Below are 17711 nucleotides of genomic sequence, written 5' to 3'. Positions count from 1 at the left end.
ATACTATATTAGCAAAAATCTATCTCCTGCTGAATTAAATTATACTGTTACTGAAAAACGAATTTTTGGCTGTAATCTACGCTATCAATAAATTCAGACATTATATAACAGGATACCCTGTGGTTTTATACACTGATCACTCTGTTATTAAATATATAGCCAATAAACCATTTACAAATGGAAGAGTGACAAGATGGTTGATTCTTTTGCAGGAAGTCAATATAAAAATTAAAGATCAACCAGGAAAAGAAAATCCAGTAGCAGACTTCCTTTCACAAATGCCAAAGATAGATGACTCGGCACCAATAGAAGACCAGTTTCCAGATGAAAATTTATTTGTTGTAACAATGAAAACACCATGGTACGCGGATGTCGCAAATTATTTGGCAGTGGGAAAATAACCCAAGCACTTGACGCCTAACGAAAGAAAACAAATAGTATAGCGCAGCACACGATTCTCTTGGATCGGGGGCTATTTATTTCATACAAGAGCTGATATGCACATTAGAAGATGCATCAGGGAAGATGAAGTTTTTGACATTCTGAAAGCATGCCATGATGGGTCGTGCAGCGGAAATTTTGCAGATAACTGGTCACAAAGTTTTACAGATGGGCTATTATTGGCCCACCATTTTTAAAGATGCCAAGAAGTTTGTCCAGGCATGTGACAATTTCCAGAGAATGGGATGCCCCGGGCAGTCAGATGAGATGCCCCTACACCCGCAGATAGTCATTGAACCTTTTGAGCGATGGGCGTTAGACTTCATCGGTCCAATAAACCCATATTCTAATCAAAAGACATATATATTAGTTGCAACAGAGTATGTGACTAAATGGGTGGAGGCAAAGGCACTACCAAGGGCAACAGAGGATTTGGTAATCCACTTTCTTTTCCAACTATTCATGTGATATGGCTTGCCTAGAGAGGTAATTACGGATGGAGGGCCACAATTCATAGGCCATAAGTTCGCTGCAACATTAAATAATTATCATATCATGCACAGAATCATGACTCCATACCACCCACAGGCAAATGGCCAGGTAGAAAGCACAAATAAAGTGATCGAGGCAATACTCACAAAGACAGTTGCATCACATAGACGTGACTGGGCTACCCAATTGCCAGAAGCCTTGTGGGCATACTGTACGACATGGAGAAATACCACGGGATATTCCCCATACCAATTAGTGTTTGGCAAAGAACCTATCTTCCTAATTGAATTTGAAATCCAGACATTGAGGATAGCTCAGGAGGTAGGCTTGGACTTAAATGAGGCACAGATTAATAGGCTACATCAAATCAATGAATTGGATGAAATACGGCTATCAGCTCTTTAGCACACTGCACTTATCCAACAACAAAGAGAAAAATGGATTGATGCCCTTATTAAATTGAAGATCTTCCACGAAGGAGATTGGGCACTCGTATATGATTCTAGGTTCCAGGATTTCCCTAGAAAACTCCAAACCAGATGGTTAGGACCTTATGAGATACAAAAGGTGCATGATAATGGCACCATCACATTAGCCACCATCAATGGGTCTGGCTATTCTTTTAAAGCGAATGGACATCGAGTACGACTTTATCACAAACCGCTTACCAGGGAGTCCTTTTTCCAACAGTTACGGGAAGATTCCACCATACAAATTCTCGCTGAGGAGGACAACCCATCCTCAGCATTGACCCAGTGAATAATTCATTTGTTTTTGAATTTTGTACATAAATTTTTCTTTCTATTTTGATTGAATTTTCTTGTATAAACTGTAAATAAACTCTTTTTTTTTCCCTTTGTTGTTCCCTCTAAGGAACAGTTGTTGTTCCCTCCAAAGAACAATTGTCATTCCCTCTAAGGAACAACAATTTTGTGTACATATTTTCGTGTTGTTCCCTTAAAGGAACAATTGTTGTTCCCTTTAAGGAACAGCTGCCATTCCATTTAAGGAACAATAGTCTCATGTATATTTGATTTTCACGTTGTTCCCTCTAAGGAACAACTACTGTTCCTTCTAAGGAACAGTTGTCATTCCCTTTAAGGAACAGTAGTTCCATATGTACTTGTTTTTGTTGTTCCATTTAAGGAACAACTGTTGATTCCCTCTAAGGAATAGCTTCCATTCCATTTAAGGAACAATAGTATCCCACATATTTGATTTTCGTGATGTTCCCTTCAAGGAACAACTATTGTTCCCTCTAAGGAACAGTCGTCGTTCCGTTTAAGGAACATCAGTTCCGTGTGTACTTGTTTTTGTTGTTCCATTTAAGGAATAGTTGTTGTTCCCTCTAAGGAACAGCTGCCATTCCATTTAAGGAACAACAATCTCCTATCTATCTAATTTTCATGCTATTCCCTTTAAGGAACAGTTGTTATTCCCTCTAAGGAACAGTTGTCGTTCCCTTTAAGGAACAGCAATTCCATGTGTACCTGTTTTTCCTGTTCCATTTAAGGAATAGTTGTTGTTCCCTCCAAGGAACAACTATTGTTCCCTCCAAGGAACAGTTGTTGTTCCCTCCAAGGAACAACTGTCGTTCCATCTAGGGAACAACAGCTCCCTGTATATTTGATTTTCATGCCATTCCATTTAAGGAACAGTTATTGTTCCCTCTAAGGAACAGCAGTCGTTCCCTCTAAGGAACAGCAGTTCCGTGTGCATTTGATTTTTGATGTTCCCTTTAAGGAACAGTTGTTGTTCCCTCTAAGGAACAACAACTGTTCCCTCTATGGAACAATAGTTCCGTGTGTATTTGCTTTTTGTTGTTCCCTTTAAGGAACAATTGTTGTTCCCTCTAAGGAAAAGCAGTCATTCCCTCTAAGGAACAACAGTTCCATGTGTATTTGCTTCTGTTGTTCCCTCTAAGGAACAACAGTTTCATTTGGGTTTGTTTTAATGTTGTTCCCTCTAAGGAACAATAGTTTCGTTTGCATTTGTTTTTCTGCTGTTCCATCTAAGGAACAGTTGTTGTTCCCTTTAAGGAACAACAATTTTGCGTCCAATTATTTTTCTTTCTTTTCGTTGTTCCTTATAAGGAACAGTTGTTGTTCCTTCTAAGGAACAACTGTTGTTCCCTCTAAGGAACAACAGTTTCGGTGTGTAGTTTTGTTTCTTTTTGCTGTTCCTCCTAAGGAACAACTGCGGTTCCCTTTAAGGAACAACACCTTTTTGTGTGTTTTTCTTGCTATCCCCTATAAGGAACAATACTCTTTATAAGAGGTTTTCTTTAGAAAACAAGCACCTTGTGAATATTATTTCACTCTCTATGATCCTCTATAGGGCAAGAATACAAACATATATATAAGGATACAAATTTGAAGGTTACTGGAACAAGCAAATCGAATATTATCATCTTTAATGAGATTGCTTTGTATTGATTAAAAAAGGGAAGGACACAACCATCTATATCACTTTGTTGTCCCTATCTTCACTATAAATCCAATTGATTGATTATTTGTACCATGTTGGTTCTTCCCTAACCCCTATAATTATCTCTGCTCAATATCATTGAATAAGAGTAAGGGCATATTTTTTCTATTGGTATGTTCAGACTTCTTCCACCATCCCTACTCTTAAGGAGTGTTGAGCCACCCTCTATATATAAATAGGAAGTGCTATCACAAAATATATATATACATATGTTTACTAACAATTTTATGATTTGTCAGATGGAGGACATGGGGTCTCATCATGAGCCGGCCTACCATGATCATAAGGAAGCAGCAAAGTGGCATTCCCACTATGGCCACCACACCAGGGATATGATCCAATGTATGCATCAGAAAAATAAAGTCCTTGGAACAGGAGGTCTCATCATGAGTCGGCCTGCCCACTTTTTTCTCCTCCCCAGTGAATGGCATTGTGATTCATCTGGTCACCAAGCCAGCACAATGGCCTCCATTCTAACATCATAAGGCACTTTCCTAATTATACATAAAGGATCATGGTTCCAAAGGGTGAAAAAGCAACTCTATCAAGGTTATAAACACCTATAGGCAACAGAAGCTATGCTGATGGTATTGGAGTCATATTTTCAACACCAATAGTGATTATAATTCCCTTATTATTTATCTTTACTACAGAGAGATTATGTTCCTAATTCATTTTTGAACCTTTATGCATGAGATATCTTTTAAGAAGTCAATCATAGTGGTTTAAGTGGAATAATGACCGCAAAGCATCTTTTCCACGTCAAATGTATTTTCTCCCTTTTCGAATCACTCCACGACATCTCAACATTTATTCATAATTCTCGTTCTATGTGTCGATTTCAGTACCCCGATATTTTTTGTGATCCTATCATAAATATGTATACCTTGCCATTTTTACCACTTCTTTACGTCATCACTAGTACGTCATTCCTTCATTTAACTGGTCGAAGGTGACCTATCATTTTAAGGGGGGTGAGGGTGACTCCCAAAGCACTTATGCATGCGTGTCAGTCCTTTATTTGGTTATACTGGACTATATGACATTCCATAATAGCAAGTCTTTAACGGTATCTATGCTAAAAAAGTATCATCCGATATTAACAACTTGTTGTTCCATTGCTGGCTCTGTCTATTGCTGTGTTACCTATGTTAAGCTAATAGTGTGCAGAATTCAGGCAAAATGGGAGGAAGAACAGTGCGCAGGGAGCTGCTGATACTAGCTGTTTCCAATGCCGCCAGAGAAATTCTAGTCCGAGCCGGATGGGTTGCATACTTCACATGACTGCAGCAACCCAATGAAGCCATTGCTATTGAATTCTTACATAATTTACAGAATGAACATTCTATGATAAGAGGAAGGAAAATTACAATGACAGACACAGTAATAGTTGAAGTGTCCGGATTACCAGCAGTCGGACCCATATGGACTCATAAAAAATTGAGGTTGCAGGACGCTATTGCAGTCTTTCGGGATGAGGGACAGGACCTGATTGTCAAAGGCAAAGGAGTTCAACCTTCATCCCTTGGAGAACCATGGACAGAACTAGCCAGAGTCGTTTAGAGCTATATCACATGCGATGGAAGGAAAGATGTGGTAAGGCCACGTCACCTTAAATTATTAGCAGTTCTGAAACAAAAATGTTCTGTAAATTTGCTTGCGTATTTGAATTTCTTATTGCATGACGCTTCTCGAAACATAAAAAAATCCTGACATATAGAGACTGTCATTAGTCATCATTGCTTAATTAGGTTGATAGTAAGCTACAACCTTGCCCAGCAGCAAACAAGTTGGGAAGAATTAGTATTTACCATAGAAGGGGGGTTAGCTTTACCTGCTCCAAAAAGGAAAAGGACTACCAGCACAACAAATGTTCCACAAAAACGTAGACACTTCGCTAGATTAGAGACAAGCTTGGGAACAGCTGAAAATCCCCAGGGTAGCAGTAGCCAACCCATAGAACTATCTAGTCTAGAAAATGAGCAACATTTACAGCTGGAAGGACAGGATGACCGGGAGTCAGAACTTGAGGAGGAAAAAAAGCACTCTAGTGATGAGGAGAGGAATGAAATAGAACTCCCCTTAACACCCAACACAAGTCCCCCGCAAGACTTGATATTGAATTGGCCCAGATTTTGGCCAATATGAATGAATTTATACAGCCTGAAAGCTCGCTCAACTTTAATGTTGAAGCAACACAATCGGAAGAAAACTCTGCCCACAATAAGAGCATATCAGAAAATGTAATCGATGAAGAATAAACAGGGGCAGAAGTCACTCAGGAAGAGGCGGACCAAACTAGTAATACACCCCCAGTGGAACCCAGTCGGGTCGGTTTAAATACACAGGATGTGGGACAAACAGGAGAAATGTTGGAAATAATACTGAGAGGGGGGGGTGAATCAGTATTATCAGATCAATCAAACTTTTTCAATGCTCAGAAACATATACGCTACTTCAGTTAGGTGAACCAGCGTGTACACGCTACTGTGACTAAATAAAACAGCGTATAAGAAGAAAACTCATAATTTAGTTAGCTTATTCTTCAGTTAAGTTCATCAGGACATTATTCATCACATTAACAGTAAACAGGTGCAGTATAACAGAACAGATCAAAAGCCACACACATGAACACCAAGATATAAGGTGGAAACCCAATGTGGGTGAAAACCACCTGCTGCAAGTTGTCTCTATCTTTCTTTAATAAGAAACTTCAGTTTACAATCTTTTGTACTGGTGCAGCCTTATACCAGTACGCAGGCTACAACCTGCAGAAGGCTACAACCTTCTCTCGTTCTCCAAACTTCCTTGGAAGGGAGCTCCAACCCCCTTTGCTCTTGTACTAGCCAAGATACTAGTACGTAGGTGCTGACCTACAATCTTCTTTCCTTCAGGTACCACCTTTCATACATTTTCAGACTGGATATTCCTGAAGCACAACATTACAATCTGTAGACCTCAATTCATTCAACTTTCACAACAGATCATTGAAGCATAAAACAACCAAACTTTGAATCACTGAATCACTGAACCCTGTCAATCACCAGTTACCAGAACATAGAGCAGACTACAGAACTCTGCAATAACAGTCAGACCCCACTGTAAACCCAAAGTCAAGCTTCAAAAGATATACGCTACTTCAATGAGCAAAACCCGCGTATACACGCTCTTTTACCGAAGCCAACCTGCGTACAGATCTAAAAATAAACTTTCTCAATTTGCAGCTGTACCAGACATCAGTTAGACCCAGAACATAACATTGCGACAATATGCAGATCTAGAAATACGCATAATCAACCATATCATGATAGTGCATTTCAAACCATTAGATCCCGATCTATCCTTAGATCTAGTCTTCCATCAACCGATGTGATCTCTCCTTGGCTTAGATCAAGCAACCCAGAACCTGCATATCAGATCTCTTTCTCTCTTAGATATTCAAGCCTTGTCAAAAGATAATATTGCCTAATGATCTTCTTCTCCTTATATAGCCTTAGGCCTTGCTCAATACCAAGAGCCAAAACCATAGTAACATAATACCATCAACTTCAAAACTAGGGATCGACACGCCCGTCGAGACACAATGGTCCGAAACCATAGGCACAACTTCCAAGGACTAACCACCATGGACCAAAGGTACTTTTCCACATACACGTGCTTTTACCGAATCCAACAAGCGTGTACACGCGACTTGGGCTTAACGAACCTGCGTATATGAACTTCCTTGGCATGCTGTACTAAGATCTGTCTTCTGATTAAGTTGCCATCACCTGTACCAACCTCTGAGCACCTGTACCAACCTTTGAGTGAGTTGCCATCAAGGACAACACTTGAATCATAATGCCAACAATCTCCCCCTTTGGACTTGATGGCAACCACCACACCAAGTCACTCTCCCCCTTTGACATCAAGGGCAAAGGGCTGTGCTCCCCCTGAGGACATGCTGATACCTCTGCTTGGCTGTGCAGACTCATGCTCCCCCTGACAGTAGGCCAGATCTGCAAAAGATGTTCTTCAACAAGAACCAAGACTTATACACCATAAGGGACCTTCCTATCACCAAAAGACTCAATACATACATCCATACTCCCTACCAAGAGGGGACATATCAGAAACAACCAATTATATTACAGCATTCATCCCAGGCATAGTGGGGAAACCAACATAGGCCGTTACATGACCTTGACACCATAAAAGAGATATCACAAGAGAGATACATGACATAGAGACAACAGATCTAGACCAAGCATATTATAAACATCTTTTTAGATCAGCAACCAGGATTTCTTTCTGAGCTCCTTTTCCTGAAATCAACAACCAAAACATCTGAATGCCAACAATGCTTTATGAGACTTTTAAGCTGCTCCCCCTGAACCTGTGCCTGCTGCACTCCCTGAAACCGTGCCTGAAGAATTCTGACATACCCATTGCTGTTCAGAACTCCAGAGTTTGCCCTTGCAGTTCAGAACTTTATATACGCGATTTCTTCTGCATGAACCAGCGTATGGACGCGGATACACTCTCTGCAACAAGCGTACACCATACACGCGACTTTCCTATCATAAATCCGCGTGTGTACGCGTATATACCTTTCGTAACTTGCGTATACCAACTTTTCTGTAGAACAGACAAGCTTCAACAGCAGGATGAAGCATCTACTACTCCCAGCTTTTGTCTGAGATATTCAAAAGTTTCCCTGGGCAGTGGTTTTGTGAGAATATCAGCAACTTGTTCCTTAGAGGGAACATACTCCAACTTAACCTTCTGCTCAAGCACTTGTTCCCGAAGAAAATGGTACTTGATTGGTATGTGCTTGGTCTTTGAGTGCATGACTGGATTCTTTGAAATGCTGATTGCACTTGTATTATCACATAAGATAGAGACGGGTGGAGTGCAAGTGATTTGAAAGTCCTGCAAGGTCTGCATCATCCAAAGAAGTTGTGTGCAACAAGATGTTGCAGCCACATATTCTGCTTCAGCTGTAGATAAGGCAATCGAACTCTGTTTCTTGCTGAACCAAGATACTAGTCTGGAACCCATGAAGAAAGCACCACCACTTGTGCTTTTCCTATCATCCACACTTCCAGCCCAATCTGCATCTGTGTAAGCATGAAGAGTGAGATCTGTATTTCTAGGATACCATAAGCCATAGTTTTGGGTCCCTTGAAGATATTTGAAGATTCTTTTGACTGCCTGAAGATGAGTTTCCTTTGGGTTGGCTTGAAATCTTCCAACCATTCCTACTGCATGTGTAATATCTGGTCGAGTACCTGTCAAATAAAGCAAACTCCCAATCATGGATCTATAAGTGGGTTGGTGAACTGCTGCTGATTCATCATTTGCACTGAGGCTGCATCCTGTAACCATGGGTGTACATACTGGCTTTGACTCTTCCATTCCATACTTCTTCAAGATCTGCTTGAGGTATTTGGTTTGAGACAAGAAGATACCTCCTTCATTTTGTTGGATTTGCAATCCAAGAAAATATGTCAATTCTCCAAGAAGTGACATTTCGAATTCTTTCTGCATAACCAAGGCAAAGTTTTGACTCATAGTCTCTTCATTGCTGCCAAAAATAATATCATCTACATAAACAACAAGAATTAGCAATTTGTTATTTTCAACTTTTATATAGAGATTGCTATCTGCTGATCCTTTTGAAAAGCCTTGTTGGTGAAGATATTTGTCCAACCGATAGTACCAAGCCCTTGGAGCTTGTTTGAGTCCATAGAGTGCCTTTTTCAATCTGCATACAAGGTTTGGATCATTCCCAAGAATGAAACCATCTGGCTGCTCAATATATACTTCTTCTTCTAAGTCTCCATTCAGGAAGGCTGATTTCACGTCCATTTGAAATACCTTGAAGTTTTGAAAGCTTGAGAGAGCAAGGAACATTCGGATGGCCTCAAGTCTTGCCACAGGAGCAAAGGTCTCTTCAAAATCTATTCCTTCTTGCTGTGCATACCCTTTACAAACAAGTCTGGCCTTGTTTCTAATTACTTCTCCATTTTCATTTAATTTATTCTTGAAGACCCATTTTGTTCCTATTACATTCTTATCTTTTGGTCTAGGAACTAATTCCCAAGTGTTGTTTTTTTCGATTTGCTCAAGTTCTTCATCCATTGCTTTGACCCAACATTCATCTTTGCATGCCTCTTTCACATTTTGTGGTTCAATGGAGGAGAGTAATGCCAAGTAGCTTGAAGCTTCTGCAAGTGTCCTTCTTGTTTGTACTCCTGCTTCTTTCTGCCCCACAATCTGAGTTTCTGGATGATTCTTTTGAACATATCTGGATGGAGTCTTCTCTTCTATTCTTGTCTGCTCCTCTGGTTCTTCTTGAGATTCTTCTTCTTCTTGAGGTTCTTCTTCTTCATCATTTCGCCTTTGAGAGTAACCTTCATCTTCTTCAATGTCTTCATGATGAACTTGCCTAGGAATATATCCCTTCTCATCAACCACTATATCAATACTGTCAACAATTCTGCCAAGTCTTTTATTGTAGCACTTGTATGCTTTGCTATGTGGAGAATAACCAAGAAGAATGCCCTCATCTGCTCTTGGTTCAAGTTTGCCAAGTTGCTCATCAGTATTCTTAATATAACATTTGCTCCCAAAGATTTTGAAGTGCTTCACGGAAGGAGTTTTACCACTCCAAAGCTCATGAGGTGTTTGAGTGCTGTTTACTCGGACATTTGTTTTGTTAAGAATAATGACAGCAGCATGTGCAGCTTCACCCCAGAAGGTTGCAGGAGTACCTGATTCATCGAGCATAGCACGAGCCATTTGTTGGATAGTTCTGTTCATTCTTTCCACAACCCCATTTTGCTGAGGAGTTCTAGCTGTAGAGAATTCTCTTCTTATCCCATGTTCATCGCAGAAATCGAAAAATTCATTTGATGTGAACTCCCCACCTCTGTCAGATCTGAGGCACTTAATTTTGTGTCCTGATTCATTTTCAGCCAATGCTTTGAAGGATTTGAATTTTTCGAATGCTTCATCTTTGTGCTTCATAAGCCCTAACCAAACAAACCTTGAGAAATCATCAATGAATAATATCAGATATTCTTCTCCTCGAGGTGTCCTTTTCCTAAATGGACCACATACATCTGTATGGACTAGCTCAAGAGGCAAGCTAGCTGATCCTTCCTTCTCTGGAAAGTTAGTTCTGGTTTGCTTTCCGAACTGACAAGATTTGCATATGGTGTTGTCTGGAATTTTGATGTCTGGAAGATCGCGAACTGCCTGATATTTGCATGCTTTCCTTATTTGTGAGAAGCTTAGATGTCCCAACCTTCGATGCCATAACCAGTGCTCTTCATCCTTGCTAAGATAGCATTGTTGTTGTCCTTCTTCAAATATGTATAGATTATTTGGAGTTCTTTTGCCTTTGAGAACTGTTTTACCTGTATCAAGATCACGAACAAGACATCCATTTGATCTGAAAATAACCTCGGTTTTTTGATCACACATTTGGCTGACACTTAGAAGATTATGCTTCAATCCATCAACATACAAAACATTTCCAGCCTTGACCTTTTCTTTCAAAGGAGCAATACCTTTTCCTTTTATAGTTGCAGGAGTATCATTTCCAAAAGAAACTTTCTTTCCCTTTTCTAAAGTAGAATAAGATTCAAGTTTTTCTTTATCACCTGTCATATGTTTCGAACATCCACTGTCAATATACCATAGATTTTCCTGTCCTTCTGCATAAAATGCTATCCCACATCTTTCTGTTTGAGGTTCCTTTATTCTCCATGTTTTGGTGCTTGTGGCTTGTTCCTTTTTCTCCTGAAACCTGCTCCTGCATTCAGAGTCTTTATGACCAAAATTATTGCAAATAGAACATTCAACTTCATTTTCAAGAACCGAAAAGTTGTTATAGGTCCTTTTTGTAATCCCTGTCATACTTCTTTGTTTTTGAGCTTCCCTAGTCATGATTGTTTTATATGCAACACATTGAGCTGCTTTGTGACCAAAGTTATGGCAAGAAAAGCATTGTCCATTGAAGAAGCTTCTGCGGTTATTGAATCTACCAGCCAACTGATTGTAGTTTCTATTTTCATCTATTCTTGAGCCAAACTGAGAAGATTTTACCTGTGGTTGGTTGTAGCTTTTGTTCACCCTTAAGAAGGATTGTCCCTGATAGTTTCTGTTTGTAATCCGTCCCTGCTTTACCTGATTATCTTCATTGTTCTTCTGCTCATTTCTTCTTGCTGCATCAAGATAACTTTTTGAGGTGGATGCTTGAGAGGTTTCTCCATTATAGCCCAAACCTGTCTTGTTTAGAGGAGACCGCTGCACATTGATAATCTCATTCAAAGTTTCAGATCCTTTGACAAACTTAAGATTAATAGCTTTTGTTTTCTCAATTTCTTTTCTGAGACCAACAATTTCACCTTCTAGTTTTTCAAGATGTTTTTCCTTTTCATCAATTTGAAATTGCAAAGTATCAATGATCACATTCTTTTCTTCTATGCATCTCTTGAGTCTAGTAATTTCATTATAGAGATTATCCACATCTACAGCATCCTCATAATCATCATCTTCAAATGCCATTAACAGCTTATATTTATTACCTTGTTCATCTTCATCACTGTTTGATAAGCCATCACTATCTTCATGGGTGTAGTAGCTTTTCTTATTTGCACTTTGTTTCTTGTTCCATCTAGCAGGTTCTTTTCCTTTATCCTTATAAGGACATTTTGCAGCATAATGACCTACTCTTCCACAAGCAAAGCATTTGAAAGGTAGCTTACCTCTGAACCTTCCAGAACCCCTTTGAAGATTTCTGACAAAATTTGATTCTTCTTCCTCTTCTTCTGGAACATGTCTTGCTTCATAGTAATCTTCTTTTCCTGATGCCTTAAAAGCAGCTTCCCTTCTGTCAGATGGACCTCCCTTTCTCATTTCATAAGCAGTTAGAATTCCATGTAGCTGAGACATGGTGAGAACACGGAGATTTTCTTTTTCTTCTATTGCAGATACTTTAGATTCAAACTTGGGGGATAATGATCTTAGAATCTTTTGAACTACTATAGTCTCTTTTATTTCTTCACCCAAATTTTTCATACAATTAACAATCTCATCTACCCGAAGAAAATAATTAGCCACACTTTCATCATTATACATCTTGAGAGTCTCATATTGAATCCTGAGAGTTTGAAGTTTAGCTTGCTTTACCTGTTCATCTCCTTCATAGCTAGTGATCATTTTGTCCCATATCTCTTTTGCTGATTTGAAGTGCATGACCTTCATGAATTCTGTTTGGGATATACTTCCTAATAGAGTACTGACTGCTTTTGCATTTGTTTCATACTGCTTTTTCTCAGCTGGATCTGTAGGAGTAGCTGAAGGAAAAGCATAGCCTGTTTCTATAATGTTCCAAACTTCTGTACCAAGAGATTGAAGATATGCAGTAACTCTTACCTTCCAATAATTGAAATTTGTCCCATCAAAAATCGGTGGCCTGATTGATGCTTCTTTCTCGTAGTTGCTCATGATGAATGATCTACCTTCAAGCGATCAAGCTTCTCTGAAGGACCTGCTCTGATACCAATTGTTGGAAATAATACTGAGAGGGGGGGGTGAATCAGTATTATCAGATCAATCAAACTTTTTCAATGCTCAGAAACATATACGCTACTTCAGTTAGGTGAACCAGCGTGTACACGCTACTGTGACTAAATAAAACAGCGTATAAGAAGAAAACTCATAATTTAGTTAGCTTATTCTTCAGTTAAGTTCATCAGGACATTATTCATCACATTAACAGTAAACAGGTGCAGTATAACAGAACAGATCAAAAGCCACACACATGAACACCAAGATATAAGGTGGAAACCCAATGTGGGTGAAAACCACCTGCTGCAAGTTGTCTCTATCTTTCTTTAATAAGAAACTTCAGTTTACAATCTTTTGTACTGGTGCAGCCTTATACTAGTACGCAGGCTACAACCTGCAGAAGGCTACAACCTTCTCTCGTTCTCCAAACTTCCTTGGAAGGGAGCTCCAACCCCCTTTGCTCTTGTACTAGCCAAGATACTAGTACGTAGGTGCTGACCTACAATCTTCTTTCCTTCAGGTACCACCTTTCATACATTTTTAGACTGGATATTCCTGAAGCACAACATTACAATCTGTAGACCTCAATTCATTCAACTTTCACAACAGATCATTGAAGCATAAAACAACCAAACTTTGAATCACTGAATCACTGAACCCTGTCAATCACCAGTTACCAGAACATAGAGCAGACTACAGAACTCTGCAATAACAGTCAGACCCCACTGTAAACCCAAAGTCAAGCTTCAAAAGATATACGCTACTTCAATGAGCAAAACCCGCGTATACACGCTCTTTTACCGAAGCCAACCTGCGTACAGATCTAAAAATAAACTTTCTCAATTTGCAGCTGTACCAGACATCAGTTAGACCCAGAACATAACATTGCGACAATATGCAGATCTAGAAATACGCATAATCAACCATATCATGATAGTGCATTTCAAACCATTAGATCCCGATCTATCCTTAGATCTAGTCTTCCATCAACCGATGTGATCTCTCCTTGGCTTAGATCAAGCAACCCAGAACCTGCATATCAGATCTCTTTCTCTCTTAGATATTCAAGCCTTGTCAAAAGATAATATTGCCTAATGATCTTCTTCTCCTTATATAGCCTTAGGCCTTGCTCAATACCAAGAGCCAAAACCATAGTAACATAATACCATCAACTTCAAAACTAGGGATCGACACGCCCGTCGAGACACAATGGTCCGAAACCATAGGCACAACTTCCAAGGACTAACCACCATGGACCAAAGGTACTTTTCCACATACACGCGCTTTTACCGAATCCAACAAGCGTGTACACGCGACTTGGGCTTAACGAACCTGCGTATATGAACTTCCTTGGCATGTTGTACTAAGATCTGTCTTCTGATTAAGTTGCCATCACCTGTACCAACCTCTGAGCACCTGTACCAACCTTTGAGTGAGTTGCCATCAAGGACAACACTTGAATCATAATGCCAACAAGAAATAGGAACAAGTCAGGGTAAGGACACAACACTTGTAGAACAAAACCCAGATGAGAAACCGAGCTCGCTAAGAGCAGAAACGATTAATGGAATAGTTGTTCCTTCCAAAAAGAAGAAAAACAAAATTAAAAAGCTCCGAAAGGAACAGCAGAGGCTGCATAAATTAGTAAAAAGACTCAGGCAAAATATAAGGACATTAGCAAGGGGGATAGTTTTAGGCAGAACCCCGGAAACAATAGATGTAGCCATTCAAACTGAATTTCATGATACAAAGGTTACTGGGACTCAAACTGAGCCCATAATCACTCAAATGGATAAGGAATAGCATGCAACTGTTGCAGAAGTAGCTACCCAAACAAAGAGTGTACATTTTCATAACCTAGTTGTTCAAACGGAAGTGGTACCCTCCGACAATGTAGCCACCCAGGTAGAAAGAAGGACTGTCCATAATAAAAGTACACATACTATAAGCACTCAGTCCCATAATAAGAACACGCAGACAATAAAAATCCACTCTCACAGCAAGAATACACAAACAGATATTCAAGACGAAGACATTATGACAAGCAACGACCCTAGTATAGCAAATCTTCAAGAAAATTTGGCACAGACTCGGCTTACCATAGAACACCTTGAACTAGAAACATTTCCACAGCAGAAATACCAGGAATTACAAAAGCAGCTTTGGGACATGAACATCTCAGAAAGTGAGGCATTTCCTAAATACAAAAAGGCAGAAGAGAGAACTAAGAAAGTAAAGCTCAAATTGGAAAAGGCCAAGAGTCAAATGGATACTATTTTCTCCTTATATACTGACATATTGGCATGCAGATCTCCTGCCAATAACTATGCCCTATTTTTGATGGAAAGATACTTACAATTAAAGATCAAAGCTATCAAGGTTGGAAAACCGATAGAGTTGAAAACAATTGATGATTTTATAAACTGTTGTAAGCATCATGGGATAAAAGTACAGAGGCTGCTGTGTGAATTTTATTTACACAATTTTATATTAGAAGAAGAAATTGAAAAGAACCCCAGTCCTTTTATAGGAGATGTGCAGTTCCAGGCTTTCATTTCATTCGTTGTTAATCAATTGAAATGGTTCAAGGACCATAACACTTTCTAGAGGCAGGAAAATTGATTGGACCTGTGGGTCAGAGGTGAACCAAAGCACCCATTACAAATGCTAGCCAGACACAAAAGTCTGATGAAGAGGGAAGGAGTAATCAAAATCTTGGGGCCCATTCACAAAGAGATTGTCCATAAGGGAGTAGAATACTTCCTCTCTATTTAGGAAAGCTCCTTGGTTGTAGCTAAGTTTAGGTGGACAATTTCTAATAGTAATGTACAAAACATGGAGCCATTCAATTATAAAAACTTCAAGCTTGCTGCAGAATGCTTTGTTACTTACAGCAACCTCATCTTAAGGGAAGGTCCTTATTGGCTGGGCTGTCGGTTCCATAGCCCTATTGTTTGGTACCATGATGAAGGTTATAAAGCTATATTTGAATTACCTGAAGGGCAGGCAGGGCCCATCCCTGAGCTCTTGGCAAAAAATCATGGTTTCAGACCGCTTTATGACATTCCTTCTCCAGCTTATTCCTTGACTGCTCTGCACACGAACTACATGGTTTTCATGAGGACATGAAAAAGGGTAAGCAGGGGAGTATGTTGTGTCATGGAAAAGGTATGCATATGTTATTTATTTCATCATCATTTTCCTTTAGTTATATCCCTTTTATATCCTAAAATGTTAATATAACAAAGGATTATGGTAAGAATGAGGAAATTATCTGTAATTACAATTTAGCTAATCGATATCCTTCTTTATGCAAGAAAAATATGAAAAGGACAACTGTTGTTGCCTAACCAAGGAACATCAAAACAACAACAAGCCAAGGAAGGAGCGCAGTAGTTACAAATAAAGACAAAATAAATCACAAGGATCAACGCAAGGGAGAAAAATGACTAGTTATCTTTTTACCTCTTTCCCATTATAAAAGGTAATGATTGTAAGTAGAACGAGGGGGAGGAATTACTATTGAGAAATTGTAACTTTTAGCACTGACTCTCGCTGTTGAGCAGAGCACGAACTTACTGTAACGCTTATGCAATGATTAATATCTAAAACAATTGTTGTTCCTTCGCATCTCCTGAAATAATCTGGCGGTGTTCACTGGCAGCTAAGGGCCCGGCCCTGGTGGATTCACTTGTTGTTCCTGTATCATGCATTTATGATTCTTGTAGTGTGATGGTTTGATTGAATTTCTACTTTCTGCAATTGTATCCCTTTGTTATTTCCTATTTTCCAATCTCAGCTAAATTGTTCTGTTTATATATCTTGCAGTAATATAATTGATTCAGTTTATTGTTATTTCAGATCTAGTTATTTAATTAATCATTCTATTTTGAGATCATCTACTGTAAAGAGCATTGACTACTAATGTCGAAGCTCTCAGATTGAGATCATCTACTGCTTATATTAAGAATTGTGTTTGATTGAGAATAAATCAGTTAAAAGAGGAATGAGTTATTACTATTGTATTCTCGATTGATTATTGATGTTACTTTGATGAATGTCTGATTTAGTTTCATTAAAGGATTGAGTTTTCTTTTAATTTCAATTAGAATTTACTTGCTGCATCCATTTTATTTGAAAGAACTATACTACAATTTAGAAGCATTACTCTCTGAGTTAAATAGCCGCCACAAACTGTGTACACTCTTGAAATAGAAAGACTTGCCTAGATTGATAATTAATGTGAAGATAATTAGGAGTTAAAAAGGCACATTTTATCACTCAACAAGGGTGCACGAGAAAAGTAGTTTTCTCGTGCTACGTTTCACCCACTAAGGGTAATCACGTGAAATTGTAGAATACCACTTACCACCTTTCGACCACGCAAGATATTTCTTACACCTATGAAGACTACTCTACTATTATGATTAACATCTGCGCTTGTTGGCATGTGATGACCATTAGATCTGTTTGATCTATCCGGTTGGACAATTCAGATCTTCTACTGGGTTCCTCGCGAATTTGTCAGGTTTCCTCGCCAGACTTAACACTTCCGCCAAGTTTAGTTCTCACCTATCAGCTTCAAGATATCGCTAACTAACTCTGTGATTTCGAAATACATTCAATTTCAATGCACAATGAATGAAGGTTTAGATGCGACAAAACAAGATTATACAAAACTCAGAAATATTTCGAAGGAAATTAAAATCTTCAGGATTTGACAATTCATA

Source organism: Pinus tabuliformis, chromosome 3_1, assembly GCF_031772625.1.
Source record: "Pinus tabuliformis cultivar Carrire ecotype Pingquan chromosome 3_1, CPIR1, whole genome shotgun sequence".
Classification (NCBI taxonomy): Eukaryota; Viridiplantae; Streptophyta; class Pinopsida; order Pinales; family Pinaceae; genus Pinus; species Pinus tabuliformis.
The sequence above is the reverse complement of the archived record's forward strand: the minus strand, read 5'-3'. Positions refer to the sequence as shown.